We start from the raw sequence: 16,799 nt of genomic DNA, 5'->3' as shown, positions 1-16,799 counted from the left end.
CCACGGCACTTTTACATTCATGGTTTTTAAAGCTTGAATGTGCTGCATTAGAACATAAAGCAATAAGTTCATGAAGTGGAAAGTTATTGATTTAGCTAGTACAGTTGCTGGGCCTGCTAGCTAAACCATATGGAAGGAACTTCTAGAGAACTACCCAATTAGCAAGTGCTGCTTCTACTGAAATGGCTAAAAGACGATGGTTTCAGAGTAATTCAGTGGGTTTAACTTTTGGAGATAGTTTACTTGTTATTTGGGTTCCTACCTCTTCCGTCCCTGGTACAGTAATAGGCTCTCAAAAAAACTCAACAGTATTAAAAACCACACTGCTATGAAAAAAAGCACATGCCTATTCCCAATACAGACCAGAACACACACATACCACTCACATGGAGCTTTGGCTGTTGTGGTGGTCTTCAAATTGACAATATCTCCCCAGAAGTCCATGGCTGGCAGACTCCGCAGAGTGGCAGAACCCCTCCAACTAAAGAGCACCCAGGTCCTGCTGCAATCACTGGGTGGTGACTGGGTGGTTGGAGTGGGGTATCGAGGTGGCAGTGAACGCAAATAGTCCTACATGTCTGAGCAGACAGTCTGGATGGGTGCCCAAATAGTCCTTGAATGTGTGTAAGTACACGTGTTCACAATTCGCATCTGCTTTCAGGAGGATGGTCCAAATATATGTTGTTTTCTTATTTTTAGCTGTGGGCGTGTCCTGAGAGCTGCTTTAAAAGGGTGGGTGGGCACCCACACAAATTAAACAGCATGTGGGGTGACGGGGGGGCAGCCGGTCTGGAGGTCAGATGTAAATCAGTCCACGTGCCACACTTGGGGTGCTAATAAATCAATCCATAATTATTTTACAGTTAAAAAGCTAGGCTACATGGGATTTGGAACATTAGGTTATACTAAATGTAGGTTGCTGCACCCAAAAAGTAAGACATTCGTCGGGAAGATATAGATTGTTGCATTTGTACATGGGATATTGTTAACTGTTTTGTACCTATCAAATCCAACGTGGAGGGATATTTAGGGTGTTTTATGCTAGTTTGCTAGACCAGTAGCCAGAATCAAAATGTGTGCACTTATGTAGAGCGCCTTCGGAAAGTATTCAGACACCTTGACTTATCCCACATGTTGTTACGTTAAAGCCTTATTCTAAAATGGATTAAATTCCGTTTTTATCTCAGCAATTTACACACAATACCCCATTATGACAAAGCGAAAACAGGTTTTTAGAAATAAAATAAATATCTTATTTTACATAAGTATTAGGCCCTTTGCTATGAGACTCGAAATTGAGCTCAAGTGCATCCGGTTTCCATTAATCATCCTTGAGATGTTTCTACAACTTCAGTGGATTGGACAAGATTTGGAAAGGCGAGGTGGTCAGGGAGGTGACCAAGAACCCAATGGTCACTCTGGCAGAGCTCTAGAGTTCCTCTGTCGAGATGGGATTCCAGAAGGACAACCATCTCTGCAGCACTTCACCAATCAGGACTTTATGGTAGAGTGGCCAGACGGAAGCCACTCCTCAGTAAAAGGCGCAACGGCCCGCTTTGAGTTTGCCAAAAGGCACCTAAAGGACTCACCATGAGAAACAAAATTCTCTAGTCTGATGAAACCAAGATTGAACTCTTGTGGCCTGAAAGCCAAGCGTCACGTCTGGAGGAAACCTGGTACCATCCCTACGGTGAAAGATGGTGGCAGCATCATGCTGTGGGGACGTTTTTCAGCAGCAGAGACAGAGACTAGTCAGGATCGAGCTTCTATCTCAAGGTCATCAGACTGCTAAACAGCAGTCACTCAGAGGCTGCTGCCTACATTGAGACCCAATCACTGAACACTTTAATAAATGGATCACTAGTCACTTTACCCATCCACGACCCATTTTCAATGCCCTGGCTGAGGGAAGGAGGTTCTCACCCAGGATTTGACGGTACATGGCCCAGTCCATCGTCCCTTTGATCCGGTGAAGTTGTCCTGTCCCCTTAGCAGAAAAACACCCACAAAGCATAATGTTTCCACCTCCATGTTTGACGGTGGGGATGGTGTTCTTGGGGTCATAGGCAGCATTCCTCCTCCTCCAAACACGGAGAGTTGAGTTGATGCTAAAGAGCTCCATTTTGGTCTTATCTGACCACAACACTTTCACCCAGTTGTCCTCTGAATCATTCAGATGTTCATTGGCAAACTTCAGACGGGCATGTATATGTATTCTTGAGCAGGGGGACCTTGCGGGCGCTGCAGGACTTCAGTCCTTCACGGCGTAGTGTTACCAATTGTTTTCTTGGTGACTATGGTCCCAGCTGCCTTGAGATCATTGACAAGATCCTCCCGTGTAGTTCTGGGCTGATTCCTCACCGTTCTCATTATTATTGCAACTCCACTTGGTGAGATCTTGCATGGAGCCCCAGGCTGAGGGAGATTGACAGTTCCTTTGTGTTTCTTCCATTTGCGAATAATCGCACCAACTGTTGTCACCTTCTCACCAAGCTGCTTGGCGATGGTCCTGTAGCCCATTCCAGCCTTGTGTAGGTCTACAATCTTGTCCCTGACATCCTTGGAGAGCTCTTTGGTCTTGGCCATGGTGGAGAGTTTGGAATCTGATTGCTTCTGTGGACAGGTGTCTTTTCCCTTTAAGAGTGTGCTCCTAATCTCAGCTCGTTACCTGTATAAAAGACACCTGGGAGCCAGAAATCTTTGATTGAGAGGGGGGTCAAATACTTATTTCCCTCATTAAAATACAAATCAATTTATAACATTTTTGACAAGCGTTTTTCTGGATTTTTTTTTGTTTTTCTGTCTCTCACTGTTCAAATGAACCTACCATTAAAATTATAAACTGATAATTTCTTTGTCAGTGGGCAAACGTACAAAATCTGCAGGGGATCAAATACTTTTCCCCCCCTCACTGTATGTGACCAATAAAATTTGATGATTTGGGAAAGATGAACGGAGGAAAGTACAGAGAGATCCTTGATGAAAATCTGCTCCACAGCGCTCAGGAGTGGCTTCGGAACATGTCTCTGAATGTCCTTGAGTGGCCCAGCCAGAGCCCGGACTTGAGCATCTCTGGAGAGACCTGAAAATAGCTGTGCAGGAACGCTCCGCATCCAACCTGACAGACCTTGAGCAGATCTGCAGAGAAGAATGGGAGAAACTCCCAAAATACAGGTGTGCCAAGCTTGTAGTGTCATACCCAAGAAGACGAGGCTGTAATCACTGCCAAAGGTGCTTCAAAGTACTGAGTAAAGGGTATGAATACTTATGTAAATGTCATTGATAATTTATAAAAAATAACCAAAAAATAAACTAAAACATCTAAATACCTGTTTCTGCTTTGTCATTATGGGCTATTGTGTGTAGATTGATTAGGAAAAAAACAATTTAATACATTTTAGAATTAGGCTGTAACGTAACAAAATGTTGAAAGAGGGGTCTGAATACTTTCTGAAGGCACTGTAAACTGAGCAACACCACCAGCGAGCCAGTCAAATAAAAAAAAAGTGGGTCTGCCAATCAGCCTAAACACATCCCACCAGTCAAAAAAGTTTGGACACCTACTCATTCAAGGATTTTATTATTTTTACTATTTTGTACATTGTAGAGTAAGTATGAAATAACACATATGGACGCTTGCTACGTCGAAGAATCTCAAATAAACAAAATATAACACTTTTTTGGTTACTACATGATTCCATGTGTTTTTCATTGCATGTCTTCACTATTATTCTACAATGTAGAAAATAGTATAAAGGAAAAAAAACCCTGGAATGAGTATGTGTGACCAAACTTTTGACTGGTGCAATATATAATTATTAAGTTAATATGTGCCAAATAAATTCTCTCCAGGTGGGTTTTGCTAACTTGCTAACGTTAGCTAAGTGGCTAACATGTTAGCTTGCAAGATCAAGCTTCTTGGTAAGAGCAGCAGAGAACATCTCCTCCGGGATTAAGATCCCTGCTCCCTAACATTTGTTTTGTGCATGCTGAAAACTGTGTTTTGAGATACTTGCATAACTTTATGAGCTGGGTTGTCTGTCCTAGTAGTAAATGTTTGCATGCGCTCATTAGCACTTACCTAGCATCCTCTATAAGAAGTCCTTAGTACTTGTTAGCATTCTGGTAAGTGACGTTTTGGGGCTTTTTCTACGTAAATGTTTTTAATAGCGCCCCTTGTGTGCACTACCAGTAATACCATATAACCCAGGATGGCATGAAGGTATGGACATCTGGATACCACCCAACCCTAGGAAGAAAGTGAAAGCAATAAGCTACAGTGAGCTACCGTCAGAATCCAAAGTGTCCTCATGTGCCCTGTGATCCGACAGCTGTGTCATCCAAACACAGAGCCGTCCAAGGTACTGCATCGCAGTGCAAGAGGAGTCACTGTAGTCCCTGGTTCGAATCCAGGCTGCATCACATCCGGCTGTGATTGGGAGTTCCATAGTGCGGCACACAATTGGCCCAGCGTCGTCCAGGTTTGGCCGGGGTAGGCAGTCATTGTAAATAAGATTTTGTTCTTAACTGACTTGCCTAGTTAAATGAAGGTTAAATTAAAATCCCATATATATATATATATATATATATATAACCATGTAGAAGGTAACAGATGGCTTTGACAATCAAGGCAGACGACTCTATTCATCGGTTTAAAATTTCTCACATAAAAAAAAAAAAAACATTTTTATGCTCCATGGTGGCACAAAACAAACAGTCAGACAATCCATGGGAGGGCGAGGGCCCAGGAAGCAGAGCATTCTTCTGGGAATAATGTCTGGAGGGCTGACAAGTCTGGGTAATTCCACGGTGACACAGAGACTCGGATGTTACTTTAAAAGTATGCCAACAAAATTACATTGATTGTAAAGTTAAACAAACCATACAACTTTATGCACAAGGACTACTTTTAACAATTTCCAATAAGGGTTCTCATGGTTCGGTACGTATTGCGGTTTTAGGGTCATGGTTTGGATCGGTTTCAGAACAGCAGGAAAATGAAATGCCATTCACAATGTTCTTGGCATTGTCTCTTGTGACAGGATTGTTATGTTGGGCCTCTCAAGTTTCCACTCTGATGCTGCGTTTGTAACCATGTGGGAGGTGGGGAATTTACCAGTTGTGATGTTGGAAATACCAGCTGAATACATTCATGTCATTTGAACTTGTTGAGAAACGCTGATTGGCTAATGGCTAACAAGCTGCGTCAACCATAAACTAAAAGTACAGCTATCATTATTGTAACCAAACTATAAAAAATTATAAAAAGCAATCTATTAAACTGCCAAAAAATGCTGTTAGAGGCCATTTCCTTACTGGGTGACGTCAGAGGTCACCATGTGGGAGAAAAATAAGAAAAATGTATGGACTCAACTAGTGTAAGTCGCTTTGGATAAGAGCTTCTGCTAAATGACAAAAATGTATGTATGTGAGTGGGTGCTCAGGATTAAAGACTGGTTTCGCACTAGTAATTACCAGTTGGAGGGCCATTCAAATCTAATTTTACTAGTCACATGCGCCGAATACAACAAATGCTTACTAACGAGCCCCTAACCAACAATGCAGTTTAAAAAAAGAAAAATAAATAAAAGTAACAAGTAATTAAAGAGCAGCAGAAAAAGAACAATAGCGAGACTATATACAGGGGGGGGGGGGTTACCGGTACAGAGTCAATGTGCGGGGGCACCGGTTAGTTGAGGTAATATGTACATGAAGGTAGAGTTATTAAAGTGACTATGCATAGATGATAACAACAGAGTGTAGCAGCAGTGTAAAAGAGGCGGAGTGGGGGCAACGCAAATAGACTGGGTAGCCATTTGATTGCAGACAACTTGCAGACTTGTTTACGCTGCTGTGCGTTTTGTTGCCGATCTTACTTTGCTACTTCACGGTTTTTACTTTTTCATTACCGTATATTTTTACTTTTTCCCTCACTCAACTTTTTTCATTCAACTTTTTCACCCCGGAGGTTTTATCTGGACATGGTTCATCAGGACTTCAAACAGCCGAAGCTAAGTAACATTAACATGATGCCTTCTAATTGCTGTCGCTGTACTCATAATATACAGGAGAACGATCGCCTTACGGCGAGGATAGCTGTGCTGCAAGCCCAGCTTCAGACGCAATCGTTAGGCAAGGGCAATTTCAGTGTAGGAAAGGATGAAACAGCGTCTGTGCCACCAGCAAGTACAGATAGTAACGTTAATATAAATCCCCTCGCACGGTCCCCGCAGCCGGACAACTTTCTCATGGCTTCTGGAAGGAAATGCTGTAGGAAAGCTCAACCGGTGTCGCTTATTCAGCCGACAGAAACGTTCAACCGGTACTCCCCATTAAGCGAGTCGGAGTCGGAGGCCGAAACTTCTCTGGTCTCTGCTCCTCCCGTTGTGGGGTCTGAGACGCCGAAGGCTCCCATCATTAGCTCTGACAAATTGAAAACCCTAGTCATTGGCGACTCGATTACCCGCAGTAGTAGACTTAAAACGAATCATCCAGCGATCATACACTGTTTACCAGGGGGCAGGGCTACCGATGTTAAGGCTAATCTAAAGACGGTGCTGGCTAAAGCTAAAACTGGCGAGTGTAGAGAGTATAGAGATATTGTTATCCACGTCGGCACCAACGATGTTAGGATGAAACAGTCAGAGGTCACCAAGCGCAACATAGCTTCAGCGTGTAAATCAGCTAGAAAGATGTGTCGGCATCGATTAATTGTCTCTGGCCCCCTCCCAGTTAGGGGGAGTGATGAGCTCTACAGCAGAGTCTCACAACTCAATCGCTGGTTGAAAACTGTTTTCTGCCCCTCCCAAAAGATAGAATTTGTAGATAATTGGCCCTCTTTCTGGGACTCACCCACAAACAGGACCAAGCCTGGCCTGTTGAGGAGTGACGGACTCCATCCTAGCTGGAGGGGTGCTCTCATCTTATCTACGAACATAGACAGGGCTCTAACTCCTCTAGCTCCACAATGAAATAGGGTGCAGGCCAGGCAGCAGGCTGTTAGCCAGCCTGCCAGCTTAGTGGAGTCTGCCACTAGCACAGTCAGCGTAGTCAGCTCAGCTTTCCCCATTGAGACCGTGTCTGTGCCTCGATCTAGGTTGGGCAAAATTAAAAATGGCGGTGTTCGCTTTAGCAATCTCACTAGTATAAAGACCTCCTCCATTCCTGCCATTATTGAAAGAGATTGTGATAACTCACATCTCAAAATTGGGTTACTTAATGTTAGATCCCTCACTTCCAAGGCAGTTATAGTCAATGAACTAATCACTGATCATCATCTTGATGTGATTGGCCTGACTGAAACATGGCTTAAGCCTGATGAATTTACTGTGTTAAATGAGGCCTCACCCCCAGGTTACATTAGTGACCATATCCCCCGCGCATCCCGCAAAGGCGGAGGTGTTGCTAACATTTATGATAGCAAATTTAAATTTACCCCCAAAAAAAAACAACAACGACGTTTTCATCTTTTGAGCTTCTAGTCATGAAATCTATGCAGCCTACTCAATCACTTTTTATAGCTACTGTTTCCAGGCCTCCTGGGCCATATACAACGTTCCTCACTGAGTTCCCTGAATTCCTATCGGATCTTGTAGTCATAGCAGATAATATTCTAATTTTTGGTGACTTTAACATTCACATGGAAAAGTCCACAGACCCACTCCAAAAGGCTTTCGGAGCCATCATCGACTCAGTGGGTTTTGTCCAACTTGTCTCTGGACCTACTCACTGCCACAGTCATACTCTGGACCTAGTTTTGTCCCATGGAATAAATGTTGTGGATCTTAATGTTTTTCCTCATAACCCTGGACTATCGGACCACCATTTTATTACGTTCGCAAATCGCAACAAATAATCTGCTCAGACCCCAACCAAGAAGCATTAAAAGTCGTGCTATAAATTCTCAGACAACCCAAAGATTCCTTGATGCCTTTCCAGACTCCCTCTGCCTACCCAAGGACAAAAATCAGTTAACCACCTAACCGAGGAACTCAATTTAACCTTGCGCAATACCCTAGATGCAGTTGCACCCCTAAAAACATTTGTCATAAGAAACGAGCTCCCTGGTATACAGAAAATACACGAGCTCTGAAGCAAGCTTACAGAAAATTGGAACGGAAATGGCGCCACACCAAACTGGAAGTCTTCCGACTAGCTTGGAAAGACAGTACCGTGCAGTATCGAAGAGCCCTCACTGCTGCTCGAGCATCCTATTTTTCCAACTTAATTGAGGAAAATAAGAACAATCCAAAAATTATTTTTTATACTGTCGCAAAGTTAACTAAAAAGCAGCATTCCCCAAGAGAGGATGGCTTTCACTTCAGCAGTGATGAATTCATTAACTTCTTTGAGGAAAAGATCATGATCATTAGAAAGCAAATTACGGACTCCTCTTTAAATCTGCGTATTCCTCCAAAGCTCCGTTGTCCTGAGTCTGCACAACCCTGCCTGGACCTAGGATCAAGGGAGACACTAAAGTGGTTTAGTACTATATCTCTTGACACAATGATGAAAATAATCATGGCCTCTAAACCATCAAGCTGCATACTGGACCCTATTCCAACTAAACTACTGAAAGAGCTGCTTTCTGTGCTTGGCCCTCCTATGTTGAACATAATAAACGGCTCTCTATCCACCGGATATGTACCAAACTCATTAAAAGTGGCAGTAATAAAGCCCCTCTTGAAAAAGCCAAATCTTGACCCAGAAATTATAAAATACTATCGGCCTATATCGAATCTTCCATTCCTCTCAAAAAAATTTGAAAAAGCCGTTGCGCAGCAACTCACTGCCTTCCTGAAGACAAACAATGTAGACGAAACGCTTCAGTCTGGTTTTAGACCCCATCATAGCACTGAGACTGCACTTGTGAAGGTGGTAAATGACCTTTTAATGACGTCAGACCGAGGTTCTGCGTCTGTCCTCGTGCTCCTAGATCTTAGTGCTGCTTTTGATACCATCGATCACCACATTCTTTTGGAGAGATTGGAAACCCAAATTGGTCTACATGGACAAGTTCTGGCCTGGTTTAGGTCTTATCTGTCGAAAAGATATCAGTTTGTCTCTGTGAATGGTTTGTCCTCTGACAAATCAACTGTAAATTTCGGTGTTCATCAAGGTTCCGTTTTAGGACCACTATTGTTTTCACTATATATTTTACCTTTTGGGGATGTCATTCGAAAACAATGTTAAATTTCACTGCTATGCGGGTGACACACAGCTGTACATTTCAATGAAACATGGTGAAGCCCCAAAATTGCCCTCGCTAGAAGCCTGTGTCTCAGACATAAGGAAGTGGATGGCTGCAAACTTTCTACTTTTAAAACTCGGACAAAACAGAGATGCTTGTTCTAGGTCCCAAGAAACAAAGAGATCTTCTGTTGAATCTGACAATTAATCTGGATGGTTGTACAGTCGTCTCAAATAAAACTGTGAAGGACCTCAGCGTTACTCTGGACCCTGATCTCTCTTTTGAAGAACATATCAAGACTGTTTCAAGGACAGCTTTTTTTCCATCTACGTAACATTGCAAACATCTGAAACTTTCTGTCCAAAAATGACGCAGAAAAATTAATCCATGCCTTTGTTACTTCTAGGTTGGACTACTGCAATGCTCTACTTTCCGGCTACCCGGATAAAGCACTAAATAAACTTCAGTTTGCGCTAAATACGGCTGCTAGAATCCTGACTAGAACCAAACAATTTGATCATATTACTCCAGTGCTAGCCTCCCTACACTGGCTTCCTGTTAAGGCAAGGGCTGATTTCAAGGTTTTACTGCTAACCTACAAAGCATTACATGAGCTTGCTCCTACCCATCTTTCCGATTTGGTCCTGCCGTACATACCTACACGTACGCTACGGTCACAAGACGCGGGCCACCTAATTGTTCCTAGAATTTCTAAGCAAACAGCTGGAGGCAGGGCTTTCTCCTATAGAGCTCAATTTTTATGGAATAGTCTGCCTACCCATGTGAGAGACGCAGACTCAGTCTCAACCTTTAAGTCTTTACTGAAGACACATCTCTTCAGTAGGTCCTATGATTAAGTGTAGTCTGGCCCAGGGGTGTGAAGGTGAACGGAAAGGCTGGAGCAACGAACCGCCCTTGCTGTCTCTGCCTGGCCGGTTTCCCCTCTTTCCACTGGGATGATCTGCCTCTACCCCTATTACGGGGGCTGAGTCACTGGCTTACTGGTGTTCTTCCATGCCGTCCCTGGGAGGGGTGCGTCACTTGAGTGGGTTGAGTCACTGACGTGGTCTTCCTGTCTGGGTTGGTGCCCCCCCTTGGGCTGTGCCGTGGCGGAGATCTTTGTGGGCTATACTCGGCCTTGTCCTGGGATGGTATGTTGGTGGTTGGAGATATCCCTCCAGTGGTGTGGAGGCTGTGCTTTGGCAAAGTGGGTGGGGTTTTATCCTACCTGTTTGGCCCTGTCCGGGGGTTTCATCGGATGGGGCCACAGTGTCTCCTGACCCCTCCTGTCTCATCCTCCAGTATTTATGCTGCAGTAGTTGATGTGTCGGGGGGCTAGGGTCAGTCTCACATCTGGAGTATTTCTCTTGTCTTTTCCGGTGTCCTGTGTGAATTTAAAATTTGCTCTCTCTAATTCTCTTTCTTTCTTTCTTTCTCTCTCTCGGTGACCTGAGCCCTAGGACCATGCCTCAGGACTACCTGGCTTGATGACGCCTTGCTGTCCCCAGTTCACCTGGCCGTGCTGCTGCTCCAGTTCCAACTGTTCTGCCTGCAGCTATGGAACCCTTACCTGTTCACCGGACGTGCTACCTGTCCCAGACCTGTTGTCCCAGACCTGCTGGAACCCTGACCTATTCACCGGACGTGCTACCTGTCCCAGATCTGCTGTTTTCAACTCTCTAGAGACAGCAGGAGCGGTAGAGATACTCTCAAAGATCGGCTATGAAAAAGCCAACTGACACTTACTCTTGTGTTACTGACTTGTTGCACCCTCGACAACTACTATGAATATTATTATTTGACAATGCTGGTCATTTATGAACATCTAGGCCATGTGCTGTTATAATCTCCACCCGGCACAGCCAGAAGAGGACTGGCCACCCCTCATAGCCTGGTTCCTCTCTAGGTTTTGGCCTTTCTAGGGAGTTTTTCCTAGACACTGTGCTTCTACACCTGCATTGCTTGCTGTTTGGGGTTTTAGGCTGGGTTTCTGTACAGCACTTTGAGATATCAGCGGATGTAAGAAGGGCTATATAAATACATTTGATTTGATTAGGTGTTCAGGAGTCTTATGGCTTGGGGGTAGAAGCTGTAAAGAAGCCTCTTGGACCTAGACTTGGCGCTCCGGTACCACTTGCCGTGCTTTAGCAGATAGAACAGTCTATGACTAGGGTGGCTGGAGTCTGACAATTTTTAGGACCTTTCTCTGACACCGCCTGGTATAGAGGTCCTGGATGGCAGGAAGCTTGGCCTCTGATGTACTGGGCCGTTCGACTCTGTAGTACGTTGTGGTCGGAGGCCGAGCAGTTGCCATACCAGGCAGTGATGCAACCAGTCAGGATGCTCTTGATGGTGCAGCTGTACCTTTTGAGGATCTGAGGACCCATGCGAAATCTTTTCAGTCTCCTGAGGGAAATAGGTTTTGTCGTGCCCTCTTCATGACTGTCTTGGTGTGCTTGGACCATGTTAGTTTGTTGGTGATGTAGACACCAAGAAACTTGAAGCTCTCAACCTGCTCCACTGCAGCACCGTCGATGAGAATGGGGGCGTGCTCGGTCCTGTTTTTCCACAATCATCTCCTTTGTTTTGATCACGTTGAGGGAGAGGTTGTTGTCCTGGCACCACACAGCCAGATCTCTGACCTCCTCCCTATAGGCCGTCTCGTCGTTGTCGGTGATCAGGCCTACCACTGTTGTGTCATTGGCAAACTTAATGATGGTGTTGGAGTCGTGCAGTCATGAGTGAACAGGGAGTACAGGAGGGGACTGAGCACGCACCCATGAAGGGCCCCTGTGTTAAGGATCAGCATGGCGGATGTGTTGTTACCTACCCTTACCACCTGGGGGTGGCCCGTCAGGAAGTCCAGGATACAGTTGCAGAGGGAGCTGTTTAGTCCCAGGGTCTTTAGCTTAGTGATGAGCTTTGAGGGCACTATGGTGTTGAACGCTGAGCTGCAGTCAATGAATAGCATTCTCACATAGGTGTTCCTTTTGTCCAGGTGGGAAAGGGCATTGTGGAGTGCAATAGAGATTGCATCATCTGTGGATCTGTTGGGGCGGTATGCAAATTGGAGGGGGTTTGGGGTTTCTGGGATGATGGTGTTGACATGAGCCATGACCAGCCTTTCAAAGCACGTCATGGCTACAGATGTGAGTGCTATAGGTCGGTAGTCATTTAGGCAGGTTACCTTAGCGTTCTTGGGCACAGGCACTACGGTGGTCTGCATAAAACATGTTGGTATTACAGACTCGGACAGGGAGAGGTTGAAAATGACAGTGAAGACACTTGCCAGTTGGTCAGCACATGCGCGCAGTACACATCCTGATAATCCGTCTGGCCCTGCGGCCTTGTGAACGCTGACCTGTTTAAAGGTCTTACTCACATTTAGCTCGTCTGGTAGGCTCGTATCACCGGGCAGCGCTCGGCTGTGTTTCCCTTTGTAGTCTAATGTTTGCAAGCTCTGCCACATCCGACGAGCGTCAGAGCCGGTGTAGTACGAGTCGATCTTAGTTCTGTGTTGACGCTTTGCCTGTTTGATGGTTCGTCAGAGGGCATAGCAGGATTTCTTATGTTTCCAGATTAGAGTCCCGCTCCTTGAAAGCGGCAGCTCTAGCCTTTAGCTCAGTGCGGATGTTGCCTGTAATCTATGGCTTCTGGTATGTACGTACGGTCACTGTGGGGACAACGTTATCGATGCACTTATTGATGAAGCCAATGACTGATGTGGTACTCCATGCCATCGGAGGAATCCCAGAACATATTCCAGTCTGCGCTAGCAAAACAGCCCTGTAGCTTAGCATCTGCTTCATCTGACCACTTTTTTAATTGATCTAGTCACTGGTGCTTCCTGCTTTAATTTTTGCTTGTAAGCAGCAATCAGGACGATAGAATTATGGTCAGATTTGCCAAATGGAGGGTGAGCTTTGTCTGCGTCTCTGTGTGTGGAGTAAAGGTGGTCCTGAGTTTTTTCCCTCTGGTTGCACATTTAACATGCTAATAGAAATTTGGTAAAATGTATGTAAGTTTCCCTGCATTGAAGTCCCTGGCTACTAGGAGCGCAGCCTCTGGGTGAGAGTTTTCTTGTTTGCTTATGGCGGAATACAGCGCATTCAAAGCCTCTGACTGTGGTGGTATGTAAACAACTACGATACAGATGAAGTCTCTAGGTAGATAGTGTGGTCTATAGCTTATCATGAGATTCTCTACCTCAGGCGAGCAATAGCTCGAGACTTCCTTAGATATCGTGCACCAGCTGTTATTTACAAAAATAGTCTGTCGCCCCTGGTGTTACCAGACGCCGCTGTTCTATCCTGCAGCGGTTAACCAGCCAGCTGTATGTTGATAGTGTCGTCTTTCAGCCACGACTCTGAAGCATAAGATATTACAGTTTTGAATGTCCCGTTGGTAGTTTAATCTTCTGCGTAGGTCATCCATTTTATTGTCCAAAGATTGCGCATTTGCTAGCAGAATGGAAGGAAGTAGGGGTTTATTCGATCGCCTTCGAATTCTCAGAAGGCAGCCCGCCCTCTGGCCCCTTTTTCTCTGCCTCTTCACACAAATCACGGGGATCTGGGTCTGTTCCCAAGAAAGCAGTATATCGTTCACGGCGGGTTCGTCAGACTTGTTAAAGGGAAAAAAAAGCATTCTGCTAGTCAGTGTTGAGTAATCGCAGTCCTGATGACCGAAAATAACTTCTGGCCATAAGAGACGATAGCTGCAACATTATGTACAAAATAAGTTTAAAAAAAATGAAGTTAAACAATGCAAATAAAAATACATTTTTTTTAATAAGAAACACGTTGGGGGCACGTAAAACGTCTGCCCTCTTGTCCGGCGCCATTTAAGTGTATTTTTCCTCAGTCGTATGTGGCAAATTTTCATTTCCATCTTGGTTACAAAATGCACCATGTCACTGCCTCCATTAGTGCCAGATAAGCACCCTTTCCGGGGTAATGTGATGGGCTGTCACTGTTAAGTAAGCGCAACACAGGATGCATTGGCCAATTCATTGAAAACTTTGGCTTGTTTCTACAGAGAGGGTACTCGGCCTACCCGTTTGCTGAAATGAGTAAAAAAAAAAAAAAAAAGAAGTTCGTAAACATGGTTCAAGGACAAGGTGCTGAAACCCCCCATTCTCAAACACCAAGAATGGGTGCATATCCACAGCTATAAACCGAAGACAAAAAATATAAACATAACCTACCTATGGCTCTTCTAATTTATTTAGCCTGGTCAGTCAGCTGCCAAGGGCTGCTTGAATGCAGAAGGGAAGCGATGTTGTGTTGTGGTTTATTTCCATCTTGCTCCAGTGTACTGGGGTGATGTAGGCATACATTTGTCAACATGAGGTGTTGGCAGCTAGGCTATTCTTGTTAAGCGTGGCGAGATACTGTTAACGTTTTATTATTTTACCTTTAACGTTTACAGCCAAAATGTTCCCAAACTGGAGATTTAAACAGAGGATTCAGGTTTAAGATCGACCCCAACAATTAAGATTTGAATTTTGATTACAACATGCATATAGGCTCTAGTTGTTTTGGAAGAGCCTGAAACGTTTTGAGCTCAGATTTACTCAATTGACTTATTAATACATTTTTTTAAATGTATTAATTGGGGTTAACAGTGCGGACCGAACGGTTTGGTAAGAATACCTGTACCGTTACATCCCTAATCTCCACTGAAAATTTTACAAAAAACACATTTACTCGAGAAAAATTGTGCAAATGTTTGGTAACAGAATGACGGTAAAATCTTTATTTTACCACGTTTTGCAAAAACTCACGTTAAATATCCACTCAGAATTAATATTCAAAGATGTCTGCAGAAAGAATGGGCTGTCAGCTATGATGATACATTGAGTTTCAACTACAGTAAGTGAAGTGGAATAACATCATGAGTCCCTGATCTATACAGAAATGTATAATTATAAATTGTCATTCTCTTCATGGTGATGTATCCTTAATAGGTACCCAAAAGTAGAAACATGTAGTATCCTCCTTAGCATGTTTGGGTATTATTGTACACACTGGCTATTATTCTAATAAACTCTGCCCCCAAACAAGACCAAATTTGGTTGGTCCGGCCCAAATCTGCACCAATCATAGACGGCCAAGTTTGGCCATCACACTACAGCACAGCATAGTTCAGTACAGTATACACACCTTAGTGTACAAAACATTAAGAACACCTTCATAATATTGAGTTGCACCCCCTTTTTGCCCTCAGAACAGTTCGTTGGGGAATGGACTCTACAAGGTGTCCAAAGCGTTCCACAGGGATGCTGGCCCATGTTGACGCCAAAGCTTCCCACAGTCGTGTCAAATTGGCTGGATGTACTTTGGGTGGTGGACCATTGTTGATACACACGTGAAACTGTTGAGCGTGAAATACCCAGCAACCTTGTAGTTCTTGACACAAACTGGTGTGCCTGGCACCTACTACCATACCCCATTCAAAGGCACTTAAATATTTTGTCTTGGCCATTCACCCTCTGTATGGCACACATACACAATCCACGTCTCAATTGTCTCAAGGCTTAACAAAATTCTTTAAACCTGTCTCCTCCCCTTCTTCTACACTGATTGACGTGGATTTATTAAGTGACATCAATAAGGGATCATAGCTTTCACCTGGTCAGTCTCATGTAAAGAGCAGGTGTTCATAATGTTTTGTACACAGTGTAGTTCAATACAGTAAATTGTACTCTTCACATGTTTATACAGTAACAGACAGACAGATTCAGACTGACCAAATTTAAAAACTACTTTTCAACGTCCATCGGCGTCGGTCCGCAGCGGGCGAGACGGCTGGTTACATTAAATTGAAAGGGGGGGGGGGGGGGGGGGGGGGCCTGGGAGAGGTGGCATTAACGAGAGGGAGAGAGGTTGTCCAGACGGTTTTTCACACTCTTGCTTTGACCACCACGTGACAAAGAAAAAAAACATAACAGTATGCCAGTGGAAGGGAGGACAGCTAGCAGGTGACCCACAATTGGTTTGTGACTACTATGAATTCCCATTGTAGCCAATTCAATTGCAGTCATTCCGACCTGAAGTTCAGTGCGCTTAAATGGAATGCAATTCCCTATTTAATGCACTTTTCTCTATGCGTATTCTGACCTTGAACTTAAGCATGAAAATAGCGTGCTATTCACCTGCTATACGTTTTGGGTCAAGATCGAATAAAAAGTGAAACATTAAGTTATCCTTTTTAGATAAAACTATACTAAATGTATTAAGAACACATTCTTATTTTCAATGACGGCCTAGGAACGGTGGGTTAACTGCCTTGTTCAGGGGCAGAACGACAGATTTTTACCTTGTCAGCTCAGGGATTCAATCTTGCAACCTTACGGTTAACTAGTCCAACGCTCTAACCACCTGCTTTACATTGCACTCCACGAGGTTACGCGAATGCACTAAGAAGCTAAGGTAAGTTGCTAGCTAGCATTAAACTTATCTTATAAAAAACAATCATAATCACTAGTTAACTACACATGGTTGATGATATTACTAGTTTATCTAGCCTGTCCTGCGTTGCATATAATTGCGTAAGTACACGTTGCTCCAACCAGAAACATCAATGCCTTTCTTAAAATCAATACACAAGT

General features: G+C 44.1%; 1 protein-coding gene across 5 annotated transcripts in view; it reads right to left on the bottom strand.

Annotated features, from left to right (window-relative positions):
• Positions 1-16,799, bottom strand: part of LOC106585489 (sodium bicarbonate cotransporter 3) — a 76,722-nt gene that overhangs the window by 45,482 nt on the left and 14,441 nt on the right. The window contains exon 1 of one of the 5 annotated variants that reach the window (XM_082960171.1): positions 387-511. The exons of the other annotated variants lie outside the window; for them this stretch is intronic. The gene's annotated coding sequence lies outside the window, so the exon portion shown is untranslated. Of the gene's footprint in view, positions 1-386; positions 512-16,799 lie in introns of those variants that run through there. 5 annotated transcript variants of the gene reach the window in all.

This window comes from Salmo salar, chromosome 02 (genome assembly GCF_965601325.2).
Source record: "Salmo salar chromosome 02, fSalSal1, whole genome shotgun sequence".
Taxonomy (NCBI): domain Eukaryota; kingdom Metazoa; phylum Chordata; class Actinopteri; order Salmoniformes; family Salmonidae; genus Salmo; species Salmo salar.
The sequence above is the reverse complement of the archived record's forward strand: the minus strand, read 5'-3'. Positions and strand labels throughout refer to the sequence as shown.